The sequence below is a fragment of the Python bivittatus genome, unplaced genomic scaffold (assembly GCF_059951505.1).
Source record: "Python bivittatus isolate LINGU-HERP-01145 unplaced genomic scaffold, Pbiv_v1 ctg000480_np1212, whole genome shotgun sequence".
NCBI lineage: Eukaryota > Metazoa > Chordata > Lepidosauria > Squamata > Pythonidae > Python > Python bivittatus.
This window is the reverse complement of record NW_028277075.1, coordinates 62,305,491-62,320,743: the sequence shown is the minus strand read 5'-3', so window position 1 is coordinate 62,320,743 and position 15,253 is coordinate 62,305,491. Positions and strand designations below refer to the sequence as shown.

Sequence of the window (15,253 nt, the reverse complement as noted above, 5' to 3'; positions counted from 1 at the left end):
AGGTGCTGAGGATGCTGCTAACAAGGCCAAGTGTTGGGCACCACATAGATGTATAGACTGGCACATGGGCAGAAAGAGGAGCAGAATAACAGTTCACCTTGGCCCAGCTCAGAGGGTCTTCTGGCAACAGAAGTGCCTTGCTAGTCAGACCATGAAGGTTGTATATCAAGGCCCCCCATTCTGAGCATCACCACACTTCCAGACCCCCACTTACTTTCATGTTCCTTAGCGAATACTGCCTCTAGGCTTGGCCAGGGAAGTTAGTTGAGGAGGCTGGTCCTGCTAAAGGTTTTTTACTCAATAAATTTATGTTTAATGATAATCTTTATTTTTGACTCATTAGAGTTTTCTGCAATGTATGAAATGTCTACAGTGTTACAGTGCTTGGCTAATGAACTAGTCCCTCATGTGTGGCCCTCATGATGATCTGAGTTTGAGATTCATGCTCCAGAGAATCAGGAAGAAAGCAAAAGTTGAAGAGTTGTAATGGAAGGGAAAAAGACTCCTTTGATCAATTATTCATTATGGTGTAAGATTATTTCGTGTTGCAGGCAAAACATCAGGAGGAATTCATTGTGGGGAACAGAAATATGTTCTTGCTTGGGCTCATTATATTCTGATAAACCCAAGAAAAGGTGAGGAACATCTGTGCATTTGCTCTGCATTACAGCCAGCAGAAGATACTCAGGCCAGATACTGAAATGACTTGACTGACTGATTGATTGGATTTATATAACTTTCCATCTCACATATGTGACTCTGGGCAGCTAACAAAATTAAAACATAAAGAATACCAAAAAACCAAAAGGTAAACTAACCATACAAGCATTAAAAACATTAAAACAATTAAAAAACCATACAATACAATCAACAGGAGAGCACAGTCAATTCAGGAACAGCACATTAAAACATCAATGCTGTAAAGGTGCACTGGATTTAAAATGTCATCAAATAGAAAGGGGGAAGGTTAAGTGCATGAGAAAACAAACCAGTTTCCTTGATTCAGAAACAAACCATAGCTAATCAGAAGCTAGGTTTTTGCATGCTAATATATTCAATGTCATTTGTTTGACTTCCTACAGCAACTAAAAATTACCCTACCAAAAAGTTTTACATTGGAATAACAGATTTCCTTTTCTGCATCCTCAGGATCTTGCGCTATCAGTTTAAGAAATGAACAGCAGAACAGGCAGTAGACTGGTAGAATTATCTGTAGTACTATCTATGTTTAAAGATAATTTGCGAGAGTATCAAGAGAAAATGAATTGTTAAGCAACATGATAAGATATAATTAATAAACTAGCAGTTACACAAAAGGATTGATTGTTCAACTAAAAAGAAAGAAATCCTGAAACAGTGAAAATCTGTATTCACAAGCAGACTCCTATCTAAGTGCATAAAAACCAAGCAGAAGACAGCTTGGTTTCCACAAGGTATATAAAAACTTGTACACAGAATGCATCAGGACTTACAAGAACATATCATCTGCAACATTTAGAGTTTGATTTGTTTTTTGTTTGTTTGGCTAAACTGACTTCATTGCAGGCAGACCTTTTTTCTCAGTATTTTTTTTCCAATTACTCTCATAGGAGACCCATGCAAGATTGAGCTGCTTTTAATACTGTATAACTATCTCTAATGATGATGCACCATTAGCCAGATTTCTATTCATTAAAAAAAAGAGAGGTGTATTTTGGATTTTTCTGTCATAGTATCAGTATATTTTAAAAAGTTAAATAGTATTTTTTTTCCCTTAAGGACCAGAGCTAGCTTCTTGAATAGCTAAATAACATTATACAAGGGGCTTATACCACAATGACAGCAGTATACAAGTATGTTTTTTTTTTAAAGTTACTTAATCTCTAAGCAAAATGCCTGCCATAATTTTGTAAATCCCTAACCTTCAAAGGCAGTTTGCAACCCAACATACAGAGCCATTGTTCAAGTAAAACAGTGGCTTTCTAGACTGGATTCATGGCTTTCTGAATTATGACCCATTAAGCTTGACAATCCACCAGGCAATATAACCTGCATGACAGCTGTTTGTTAAATCCTGAGCAGGAGGAAGGAGGGATTTTACCCCAAGCTGATGGCATATTAGGTTGATTAAGCCAATGGTGAATTATCATATACAGCTGATGGGATACAAATCATGTATCTGTTGTAGCCATTATGTTATTAATGTCATTTTTAAAACAACATGACAAAAACCATTTTTCTCTTTTTTGCAGTGAGATATAATTGGGTCATACACAGTGTCCCCATTACAGAAAAACAGCCATTTTAGGACTTCCACTAGTCTCCATTAAAAAAACAAAATCAAAATGAAGTCTGTTTTAATATAAGATAAATACTTTTGAGTTAAGCTACACAGAACCAGTCAATTCTTCTCACTTGCTATATGAGTGGCAATGTCTCCTTCAAGTTGAAATCAACTCTGGGTGATTTCATAGATATGTCATAGTAATGTTCTTGCCAAATAAATGCAAGAGGTTAGCCACTGCTTTCTGCAGAGGTATTTTTTTCAATTCTCAATCAGCTCTGGTATTTCCTGGTAGTCTATCAAAATACTGCTGATATCTGATACTGTTTAGCTTGTTCAGATCAGCCATCCAGCAGAAGCAATAAAGTCTCAAGATGGATTAAAATCCCATTGATTGCAGAGACAGTTCCATGTTCTTTTCTTGGCAATAATATGGAAATGGTTTGCCCCTTCCCTTCCCTTTTCTGACATGTTCTTTCCAACCTCCCAGAATAATCACTGCCCTGGAATTTCTAGGTGGACTCCCATCCAAGCTCCTAACCAGGTTTATCCTAATGACCTTCCTTGAAATCAGTCAAGGGGGAGCGAGATTCTGCCATATGTTGATGACTTTTTTGGACATATTCTATTTTTTAAAAATCTTCTAAAATATATTAATAATCAGCTTTGGCTCTTCCAGATAACAATAATATATAATCAGTTAAAATCTGTTATCAACTTGTGCCATAAAATATCTGTTTGTCAGAGTGCAAGTGGAACTGATGTGGGCCACAAGTATAGTGCTGTAATTTGTAAATGACTTTTACCCCTATTCCTTGCTATAATGACTGCAGTTACAAACTTAATAATTATAATTTCAAGCTTTATGTGCCAGCAATGAAAAAAAAAATGCTAAGGTTTTCCAGCATGCATTGCTTCAGTGTGAGAATAGTTTTCCTTTTCTTGAAGGTCACTCTCCTCTATGCAGAAATAGGGGTTTTTTTCCTGACTTACAAATGTACTTAAACATTTTTCACTGGCCTACTGTCAAGTATCACTTTATAAATGTAGCTGCATCTTTAAATAAAATAATATTTTCACACAGGTAGCTAGTAACATAATATTTTACTATATTAAAGTTACACAGATGTAATCAATAATGTTAAGTTTGGATCACAGATTGAAGTTGTGATAGTAATGTCATGCTGAATACATGGAATTAACTTTTCTAAAACTCCTTTAAGTCAACCTAGCCTCCTATATAACACTAAATAAAACCTTAGCCTATTAAAGCTAGCAGCTTTCAATTAACATTTTGAAGTGAATAACTGAAAATCTGAACTGCTTTATATTTCCTAATCAAGTACTACACAATACAGCAACATTATTTTTAGGAACACTGAAAACTGTGTTAACAAACCACATGCAAGAAACAACTGAGAAAATTAGTTTACACTAAGGAATTCATGTAGTTTACAAATAACAATATTTAATTTAGAATGTATTAATTCAAGTAACTGCAATGACATGAAAGTACTTGGATTCAGGAATCTCTGCATGAACGTAATTTATATTGTAAGGATAGGAGAAGAACCTGGAAAAATTTATTTATTTATATATAAATAAAATATTGGTATATCCTGTTTTTCCTTCAACAGCTCAAGGTGACTTCTGTGGGGTTCTCCCTTCATTTTCTTGTCACAACAGCATCCTATGACATAGAGTGGGATGAGAGAGAAAGTGAGACCGGCCCAAAGTCACCCAGAGAGCCTCTACAGCTAAGGGTAGACTTGAATCTGATCTCCAGACTTGTACTCTAATTCCTTAATCACTATACCACACTGGCTCTTCATAGTCCCTATCTTTTATACGTAACATCAGAATTGGAATAGACTAAGCTAAAGAATAGAATCCACTGAATTGTCATAATCACCACACAATTCTGTGGTTTTCTACAACACAACTGTTGAAAGACACAAATAAAAACATATCAATCAAAAGAACAGTTACTGATTCTTTTTCACTAAAGCTAAGTTGAAAAAAGAGCCATTTTGCCATAAATTCTATACTCTTAATTCAAATCTTTTAGAACTAGAATGCAACAAAGTATTTTAAAGTTGACTATCTGTATAAGATGGGCAGAGGAAGCAATTTAGAAATTCTTTGTGTTGATTTATTTTTACAGTGTGACAAAGTACTTGATAATGTTGATGTGCTTGAGCTGACCTTTAGCTTGCAGTAAATATCATCTGATCTAACACTGTTAATTTATCTTGTATGTCACAGGTAGGCCCTTAATGCTGTTAGCATTTTTTTAATTCCAACATTCTGTAGATTTTTATTCAAATAACTGTATTTTTGTTTCAGCTTTCAAAACAAAAAATAATATAGAGTTTAGATAAAATAAAACAAACAACCCTTTATCAATGCAACCTTGTACAAGCCATAAAAGAATTCTGATGTTTATGCTTGGTGACACAGTAAAGTTTAAGTGTTCTCATTGTTTACTGGAGTTTATACATGTAATGACTAACATGGTTAGTTACTATGTCTGAATTTGGCTAGTATCTTGAAGAAATGCAGAGCTGTTGCTATCTACATAAAAGAACACCGCCTTGCTTTTCTTTTGTCTTAGAATATGCAAGGGGTGGGGGTGGGGGTCTATCATAAGCCTTTTGGTTATGATTGCACTTTTTAAAAGGAAGCCTTAATCCTTTATTTCCTGCATTATTATGGTGTCTCATTAGAGAATATCTTTCTCTTAGTGTTTACACAGTTTATAACTTGTAGCTGGGACACTGTTACATCAGTTTTCTTTCAGTCTTAGCAATTTCTGGTTTTGAAGAGCACTTCCTGTTTGTATCCTGTTTCAAACATTGTACTTTTTTGCCTTGGAGGAATATACAGTGCAGTATTCATAAAAGGAGATCAAGTTCTCCCACAGAAGTAGGACCACATTCTAGAAAAACACTTCATTTAGATGAAACCTTAAACTTTGTAATAGTTAAACTGTTAACCACAGAATAAATATTAAGCAGTGGAACAACCTGCCTCCTGGAGTCATGGGTGTTCCATCACCCGAGGTTTTCAAAGAAAGGTTAAGACAGTCATTTGTCTGGGATGGCCTGAGCATTCCTGCCCTGGGCAGGGGATTGAAGTAGGAGACCTCCAAAGTCCCTTGTAACCCTATGATTCTATGAAGATTCTCATAATGAAACTATTCAACCAGAGATTGGTGTGCCGCATCACACAGTAAGGGAAGTAGCTTTAGAAAAGAAAGTAAGCTTTTTACTATACTTTGTAAGTCTCAGACATATTTGGATATAGATTACTGTTTAGAAAATATCAACTGATTAATATATGCAATTTTATATGACTTTTAGCCATTTTCTTGAAAGTACCTGGGATACAATTACATGTTTAGAAATAATGTGTAGATGTAAAGCATTGCAAAAGAAGGAAAATGTTTGCTTTATTTGAATAGAACCATAAATAATTCAAAGTGAACTTTAAAAATAACATACCAGAAAGAGCTTTAAGAGTTTCTTAAAAAGAATGAGTGTAATGTAAGCATCTCATTAACAGAATTCACCAGACTATTATTTTCTTAACTTGCATCATTTTAACTTATTGTGTATTTATTTTAGCACAGCCACACTATGTTTTTGCTGTAACTCAGTATAAAGACAAAATTGGCACTAAGCAGACTTTGCATTTCATTATTTTACAAGGGGGAGTTCTAGAAGTTTTTTTTAAAAGATTGAAGACTGACCTAAAAAATTGTAACAATGAAGGGAAAAAAAGTAACTGAAGGAAAACTTTTCTATCACATTTTTTACAAGATGAAAAATAGAGAAAGTATTCTGTAATTTATAAAAGCAAAGACAAAGCAAATATCTGCCCAACAGAGAATAAGCAAATTATCCATTGACTGGTATAGCATTATCTTGACTGATATCAAAAAAGCTAAGTGCATTCAGACCTAATTACTAATTGGAATATGAGATTTTTAATTGAGAAGTTAAAAAAACTCATTAGGCAGTGTCAAACCACTTCTGTACTGTCATTACAAAAATAACATAGACATGTTCATGTAATTACCAGGAGTTGAACTTAACTTTTATTTGAGTTGTCAAATTTTATTTGTATTGTTAGAAAAAAGTGATCTAACAAGTCAACGTACCAGTTGATCAAACACAGAATAGAATGTGTATATGTGTGAGGGGAAGAAAGAGAGTAAGTCCCAGTTTTATTTGTACAAAGACATGCTGCATTCAGGAATTACACCGTCGGAGGAGAGCCATCTTAGTCTGTGAGTTTGAAAAGATGCTCCCAGAGTCCATCAGATTCAAGAATCACACAAATAATAATTATAATACATAGAATTTGAATTATATCTATAGTACTGTTTTATTCAATTTACAGTCCACTTGATCTGAAAACTTCCATGCTTACAATGAGATCTAAAGGACATTAATATGAAATCTATATTGTCTATGACATCACAATATACAATTCTTTGAAAAAATTAAGTGTCTAAATCCCACACATGCTATCCTACATACATTATCTTGACAGCCACAATAAGTATCTCCATTCTTTCCAGAGAGTCTCCTATGGATTATTCTACTAAAAACATAAAATATATACCAACAAGTGCACATGTACAAAATATATTTTAAACTAAGTCCAAGTGGACAGATCAGGAGAGGACAGCCCACAATTTGTATGTGATTTCCTGCAATCCAAGATCACTATCCTGAAATTAAGCAGTGCTAGAAGCTTTCATCTCTGTAGTCAGACTGAGAATAAGATTTAAACCCCCCAGTTAAACTTGGTAAAATGTTCATTACTACTAATATTAACCTCTAACTGCTATATTAATATATATTTATATTAACATTTCTACACACAACAGGGGGAAATGCACATCTGGAAAAAATCTATAAAAAAGAATTTGGAGGCTGTAATGCTGCACATGATTGGGTTTTTTCCCAAAATGTAGCTTCTTATAAATGTGTAATTTTTTCACTTTTCTGTAACACAATCAAATCCTATATTCACTTATAGGGACAACAAAAACTTTTCATATTTTCAAAATATAGGCTTCTCAACAAAGCCATAACAACTTCTTAGTAAAGAATCTTCTGAAGGAACTGGGACTCTAACATTTCAAAATTACAGATAAACATGGTACCTCAATTTTGCAATAATGCTATTATCACCACAAGAGGAAAGGCAACAGAAGAGCTTGCAAATTACTCATACCCCCTTCTAAAATGCACAAAGTTGTTTTTAGAAATCCCAGCTCAGCCTTTGGGGGTTATATGAAGATTCTTAAATATACCTACTGTTTCAGGTATGAATGCTATTATACTTTTATATAATCATATTTATCTTCAGTTAACTGGAACACCTGAATACTCTCACAACAAATGCAGTCACTAAACCAAACAGAGCACTTCTAACAATGTAGCTAAAAACAACCAACCAAATTCTCTCAAATTCCTGCCTTACCAACCTATATGTTATGCCACTGTCCCACCTATTGCGATCATTGTTACCCAAAGATTACCACAAAATGTAGCCCACAGCCATAGAAGATAACCTCCTCTAAAATACATTCACACTATCCCTTGTCAGTTTTCTGAAAACTTTTAAAACACTGAGTTCTTTTGGAGGGCCTTTTCTTGAGTTTATACGTGATGCCAACTTGCTTTCTGTTTCCTGCTTTATTCTTTGTTTCTTATCTTTTTGTACTGTTAAGTTTCTTGGGGGAGGGGGTAGAGGCTGAGGTTATTGCTACCTTTGTTATGATTGCTTTGACTGGCTTTAACCTCACTGAGAGTGTTTTAGCTTTTGTTTATATAGCCTGTAAGCCAGAGAGTCATCTGATTAAAGCAGGGTAGAAGGATAATCAAGCAATCAATCAATAACCCCATGCAGTTTCAGAATGTACCTTATCTGAAATAATGGACCCAAAATGGAACCAATTAAATGAAAAACGTTAAAAGATTAACATGAAAGTTTTCAATCAACCTCAAACTATAAAAGATACATAAATGTGTGTCTTTTTAAAGAAGCCATTTCAGAGCAGTTTAATTTGTGAAAAATCCAAGATATGAGAATAAAATGCATGACAAAGAGAATGTGAAGGAAGATTGATCATGGAGTGAAGAGACAAACCATACTGGAAACAGCTGCCCTACCATGGGAGCAGCAGACAATTATCTCCTACAGACAACCAATTCTCCTGAGCCGGGGAATCTTCCACATGAGCTATAGCCTGCTTCTTTATAAGGGCCTATTCATGAACAAGGCTAGGGAGCAGGAAGTGGATATAAATCAAAAGCTGTGTATGAAGAGCAAAGAAACGAACTATGTAGCTTTCTCCAACCAAGAGGAAAAACAAGAACTAGGAAAGGAATAGAATGTGTAATTCCTTTCCCTCTGCTTATAGCTAAAGAAGGCCTAAGACTTGCCTCATTTCTACCCCTCTCAAAGAAAATCTCTAAGTAATCTAGATGGTTCCACAAAATTCTTGTATTAATCCAGCTGATTTTAGGATTTTCAGAAGAAATATGTGTACACAGAGCTCGTTTCATCAAGGAAGAAAACTTAATTACTATGATGGTCTTCCACAGTAAGAGTGTTTGAAGGTGCATTCGCCAATTACACTATGATTTACTATTCCATCATTTCTCTCTATAGCCCATAAACAGTTTATGATGGGCCAGGTGGAAAATGGAAAAGCATCTTCCTCTTAATCAACCTGGACTAAACAAGCCTTTCTGTAGCCATTTGCAAAAATTAGTTCTTTTCAATATCATGTATCTTTTAGGAGTTTATTTCCACTTCCAGGAGTTCAGGACCCATATACAGCACAGTGAGACAGTGTGGTGTAGTGGTTAAGGTACTACAGTCGGAGTGGGAAGCCCAGGTCTTTCGTTAAGCATGGAAGCCAGGTGGGGGACTTTGGGCCAGTCAACCTCTCTCAACCCTAGACTGAGAAGTCAAAAAATATCTAAAGCACCATGGAACAGAATGGTAGATTATGATCCATAACCTTCAATGAGGAGGCCTTCATCCTGCAGTGGATTGATTTGGGCTGATCACTGTCATTAAGCACATTAATTTGGGAACAAGCTAGTGGCACAGAAAAAAACCCAAAATTCTATGAGGGATAAAACAGGGAAAGGGTTGCTATATTCCGCATGTCAAAAGCTTCCTCACTAGAGATAATATTTAAAGATGACTGGCTCTTCGCTGATCCTACAATGCAACTTACAAAGTAGCAACTTATGGGTGAGTTCTACTCTTGTTTGTATTGACTGAATTTGTTTGTATTACCTGAAAATTATGTGAAATGTAACCAAAGAAATTACATTATGCTTCCCCGCTTCTGCTGGAAATTGATGCCCTGAGGAGTAATATTTAGAACTTGAAAAAATGCTAAAGATAAATGACTACCTTAGAACAGAGTGGTCTAAAGACGAAGCAACTGTAAATTATTCCCAATCTGATTAACAATGCAAAAATCATCAAATTGTTCAAAAACAGACAGAACAATGCTATAAATTTAAGTGTGAATGGAAAACCTGTTTTAGGATTCCAAATCATCACTTTAACTTTAAAAAGTTTTTTTTTTTAAAAAAATGAAGGACTTAATTAAATATGAATGAAACAAATCAAATTTAATCAGTCAGCTATGTACTACTTAAATGATGGCATTCATATAAAGAATAAGAACTAATTGTTCAATTCCATTAAAGCAATTTTCACTGACAAAGCTGGGAAAGGATTGGCTATTCTCCCGTTAGATCCTGAAGCACCCGTTAGATGCCCTCAAATGTGCTTGAGAGTCCACACATTGCAGGATGAGAGAAAATCTGCACCTCATGCAAGCAATTTCACCCCAACCATTTACCACAAAGATCACAGCAATATTGTAAGACCAAGTAGCTGTGGATTGTGAGAGATTTACCATCTTTGGTTCTGAATGGAGTTTCACTGTCCCAAACAGACTCAACACAGAGTCTGGGGGCCTCCTAGGCTCACAGTTCTGCTCATGGTCACTTGTAATTGGATTGGTACAATGTGCTCTACATGGAGCTGCCCTTTGATGACCACTTAGAAGTATCAGCTGTTCCAGAATGCAGGGATAGAGGTAGTTATGGGTGTATCTCAGTATTCCTATGAAACACCTCTACTTTGTGAGCTGCACTGGTTACCACTGCACTTCCAAGTGCAATTTCATGGTGCTGGTTCTTTCTGTAAAGCCCTTCATGGGACTGGGCCAACTTACTTGTGGAACCATCTATCCCCAGTCAATTGTCCCATCCAGTAAGACCTGCAAAGATTAGCATGCCCAGATCCCGTCACTTAAGCAATATCATCTAATGGTACCCAGGAAACATGCCTCTGGTTCTGCTCTTGCTCACCCACTGGTGAGTTTTCTCGCCATTTTATGTGTACCTGTCTTGGGTATGTTTTTTATAAGTGGGCAACTATATAATTTGAATAGGTAAATGGATAAATGTGTTTAACTAGCACAATGAATTAAGCAATAAATTCCTTTAACATAGAAAACTCTGTTCAAAATAAGTTTTTGTGCTCTCTGGGAAAAGCAACTGCTAAAAACCCCAGCATTTATTTACACTAGAAGCAGGAAATCAGCCAGAGTGGTGGCTGGGTGTTAGATAACAAATGTGCAAGAAAGTGCTAAAGGGAGATATATCATTTAGCTTCTTCATATTATTTGTATATGCCTTTGCTGCAGAAGACCTCAGATACCTTACACAAACTACTTTCAGCAAAGGCATGTGAAGAACTAAACCAAAAAAAGTTCTAATGCTAGCTGACCTTAGTGCTAGCTATACATTATTTGTTCAAACTGTTTAACTAGTAGAGAGGAGAGAACAGTGATTGGACCCAGAATATGATTTGTTTTTATTTCACAGGACTTATTTAAATAAGCAGCAGCCAAACACGAAGGTTAAGCCATTCTTAAAGTTTTGTGAATATAATCAACAGGATTAAGTAAAAATACTATGAATGTTAATGTGTTCACACTTTTGTTCTTTAGATTCCTTCTTTTGAACTGAGATAGTTCAGAGACTCAGATTCTTAGCCCATGCTGTCCTCTTATCTGGATGGGAGATGCATTTCAATATCTGTGTTCCAAATACAAATTATAATATACCATTTCTTCAATTTGCATATTGGTCCCAAGGAAAGATTTACTTTTTTAAAAAAGTATAAATAACTGTAAAAAAAACTTTTTTTTACAGTTATTTGATTGTGTTTTTCTTTTCTTCATAAAAATTCTAAGAATATATACTCGAAGACTAATTTAACATAGTACTGATTAATGTTATTTTCAGGCTCAACAAAAGTACTTTACATAATGTATAGTTAATTAGTGTATGAGAATTAGTGTATATATGCCTGCTCAGAAGTAAATCCTACCAAGAAACAATTGCTGTGATTAAGGTATGGTAAAGGTTCCAGGTCAAACAAATTAATGAACAGAGTTTATCAATGACTAGTAGCCTTGGTAACAAAACAGTGCTTCAAGATATCATGCCTCCTAAACCTAGCTGCTACTTTTATGTTTTGTATGAAGGTTTCCTAAACTATGTTGCTAATCACTGCTAAAAAAAAGGATGCTAGATAAACATTAACAGAATTGCAATGTTAATTGAGAAGAGGGTTTATTCCCTAACAACTGTCTTTGGGACTGTCTAAACGAACTAACATAATCCATTGATGCAATCCAAATGTTATGGCTGTATCCAATTGTACTGTTTATCAGTAGAATGGATGTTACTGGCAGATCAAATTCTTCCTTTCCATTAAGTCACTACCTCATGACCCCCAAATCTGTCCCTGAGGACTGACAACCCATGCTCTTAGGCTAATTATATTTAAAATAACTCAAAAAATGAGACTTGTTTCTGTTACACTGCAGCAGACCACATGATGGCATAGTCATACTTTTGTCATATTCAGACACACAGATTTACTTAACAGTTGTGTTCTTTTATAATTGTTTCTTGGTAGGATTTACTTCTGAGCAGGCATATATATGACTATACTGTTAAAAAAGCAACAAACTACCCACCTTTCAGAGAAACCAATTCTTTTGCAAAAACACAAAATCTTTCAAACAAACTGTATCAAACTGAAGTGCAGAACAGACAGATGCAACTCTGGATGCTAGTTACAGCTGCACATTATATTTTCTATGCACAGTGGCAGCATTAAAAGTTCCTGTGGTTTAAAAGGTGAAATATACTGCACTGTGTGCTATATGCAGTACAACTCCTGCACTGCCTGTTATCCTTGACATTAACCTTGACATCAACATGAGATTGTTCAGCAGCAAGGTATAGGATATTTAACTTGTGCAATCAGAGGAAATGAAAATCTGATGGTTCCATTATGATACTTTCAATAGCTCATATCCTCAAAGGGCCTTATGGGAGCTGCAGTCCAGCTGTCACTATATTATTCATTAAGAAGTTCTTTTCATTAAATATGTATAATTGAGGCAAAAACTCAATATTCCTGAACAATACAAAATACACTGGCTGCATAATTTCATTAAACTTTCATCTTCTCCTTCCAAGGTTTTATGTAGAATACACCCTAGCCATTGTTAAGAGACTGGAAGCATCATCACAAGACTTTGTAAACTTCCTCCCATTCTCTCCTATACAAATTCCATCCCTGATACATTGAAAAACTCTCTATTTTAAATGTTATGTTTATTGCTAAAAAAGAAAGGCACAAAAAGTTCAAGACAAGAGAAGGAAGTAGATACTTTTAATTATGCTTACAAAGTCTAGAAGCTTTAAATCTGAACATTCAGATATCTGGGATCCAGAGATTTTCAACAAGGGTTCAAAAGGCATAGAGCGCTTTGGAATGCTGAAAACCAAAAATAAGGAACGAGTGCTCCTGGTTATAAATTGAATCTATTCTTGCTACTGAAGACCAAATATGATCACAGGCATTATGAAATAATGTTATAAAATATTCCAATATTATATCTAGGATGGAGAGAAAGCAGAAGTACTAAGTCAGCTATAAGATAAATGCTCTTGAAAGTTAACACCAAAAATGTTGCAATGAAAATACATTCTTAAAGCTACTAACATACAACAGTATTAGAGGAAAATTAGAATTTCCACAAATTTCCTTTTTCTTGAAAAAGATAGCTAAATTTACTGTTGCAGATAATATTGTTCCCATAATTTGAAGAACTTTAAGAAATGGTATGTTGTTTAAAAAGTATACATAACTTCTAAACTTTTTCTCCTGCAAAACCAAAACACCGAGTAGAAAGCATAGGAAGTAGAAATAAGATAAACGAAGCAGGCAATACAAGTAAATATACAAATATATAATGTAATATCAGCAAAAATCAGATGCTCAAGTTATATGGGAAAAATACATTTAAACAGGCTTCAAGATCATGAAATGCTTAGTCTTTAAAGACTATAAAACGCACTGCATCTAAGAAAAGAGACTGATTTTTGAACAACATAATAAGGATGAATATGAATACACACAAAATAGAGTATACATTATACAGCACAAAAATATTGGTGCTGCCAGCACTTCAACACCATAGTATCAGATCTGTTTCTGTTAAATGTACGGGCATCAACTCAGTCGATGGTCATGCATGTTAACATGTATTATAACAGCCAACTTCCCATATAACAGGACAATATTTTTGTCAACTTACTATAATATACAAGACTGATTTTCTCCCAGTTAGACCAAGAATTGCAGAAATCTTACAGATCTTCTCCTAAAATATGTCAGTAAGCCATGATTTGTAGCACAGGATCAAATTACTGAATAACCCAAAGAACATGTGATTGTTTATGAAGAACATCATACCTAGTAATAGATTTGGAAGTACTAATACTCATAAGTCACAGAAATCAAGAATGTTCATGCAATTACTGTAAATAGAGGCACTTAATCAAAGCTAGCATCCCATCAAGAGAGATAGTAAACTCTAAAGCAGTACAGTAGCATGTTACTGTCTACTTTTTGTCCCCTGTGTAATTATACTATTAATCCCAATATTCTGAGCTATCCATTTTCAGCTGGCAATGTTTGGTTTTAACCTCTGTCAAGGTCTTCTCTTCAACATTTTAACATACAAAGAGGTGAAGAAATTTTGAACTGTGGGTTAAAATGCAATGGCAAAGAAAGAAACCTAAACTGACAGAAATGGGCTGAGACTGATATTCTATAAATCCAAATTATTATTATATCAATACATTGAGGCAATATTTGTGCATTATATTCTTTCTTCTAATAACCCAATTTAACAATAATAATATTCTGGACAGCTGACAAGTTGAAACGCATTAGTCCATTAATTAAAAAAAAATACTTCCCTTTCTACTCTTTCCATATATTGTATCTATTTCTTTTTCTTTTTCTTAGCATCTCTAGTCAGGACCCTGTTATTACAGCACATTTCAGCCTCAACCAGATATTAGTACTCATTTTGGACCCCTTGTTCTCCAGCAACACAGGATTCCAAAGCAACTGTTACGATGCTCTATATTTTTAATTTAGAAAATGGCGACTAATGACAACTGATCAAATATTTTCACTGCTCAGCAAACTTTAAATACACTAAGCCACCACAGGAAGCCAGTGTATTAAAGTAAGCACCATGTATTTCACTCACACCACACCCTTTTGTGTCCTTTGCCAAGGCTCCCACTGCTGGCAATTCCTCCCTGGAAAACTGCTGCCAAGTCAGGGTTAACGACACCTTCCTACTTAAGTAAGATTTGCTACACTCTCCCTAGGTTCCCCAGGAATGGAGGACATCCCCTGCTTGCATTTCTTTACCAACTCAAAGGCTAAGCTACTGTTCAAAGGATGCACAAAGAAAAAGAATCCCCCAAACTCATAAGTTCACACAAGTGAATATTTGTTAACCACAGTAACTTTCATCCTTGCTTATGGACTTTC

The 15,253-nt window shown here is 35.0% G+C and overlaps 1 protein-coding gene across 1 annotated transcript in view; it reads right to left on the bottom strand.

Annotated features, from left to right (window-relative positions):
- The window catches only part of MOB2 (MOB kinase activator 2), a 130,289-nt gene that overhangs the window by 114,322 nt on the left and 714 nt on the right, over positions 1-15,253 (bottom strand). The window lies entirely within an intron of this gene.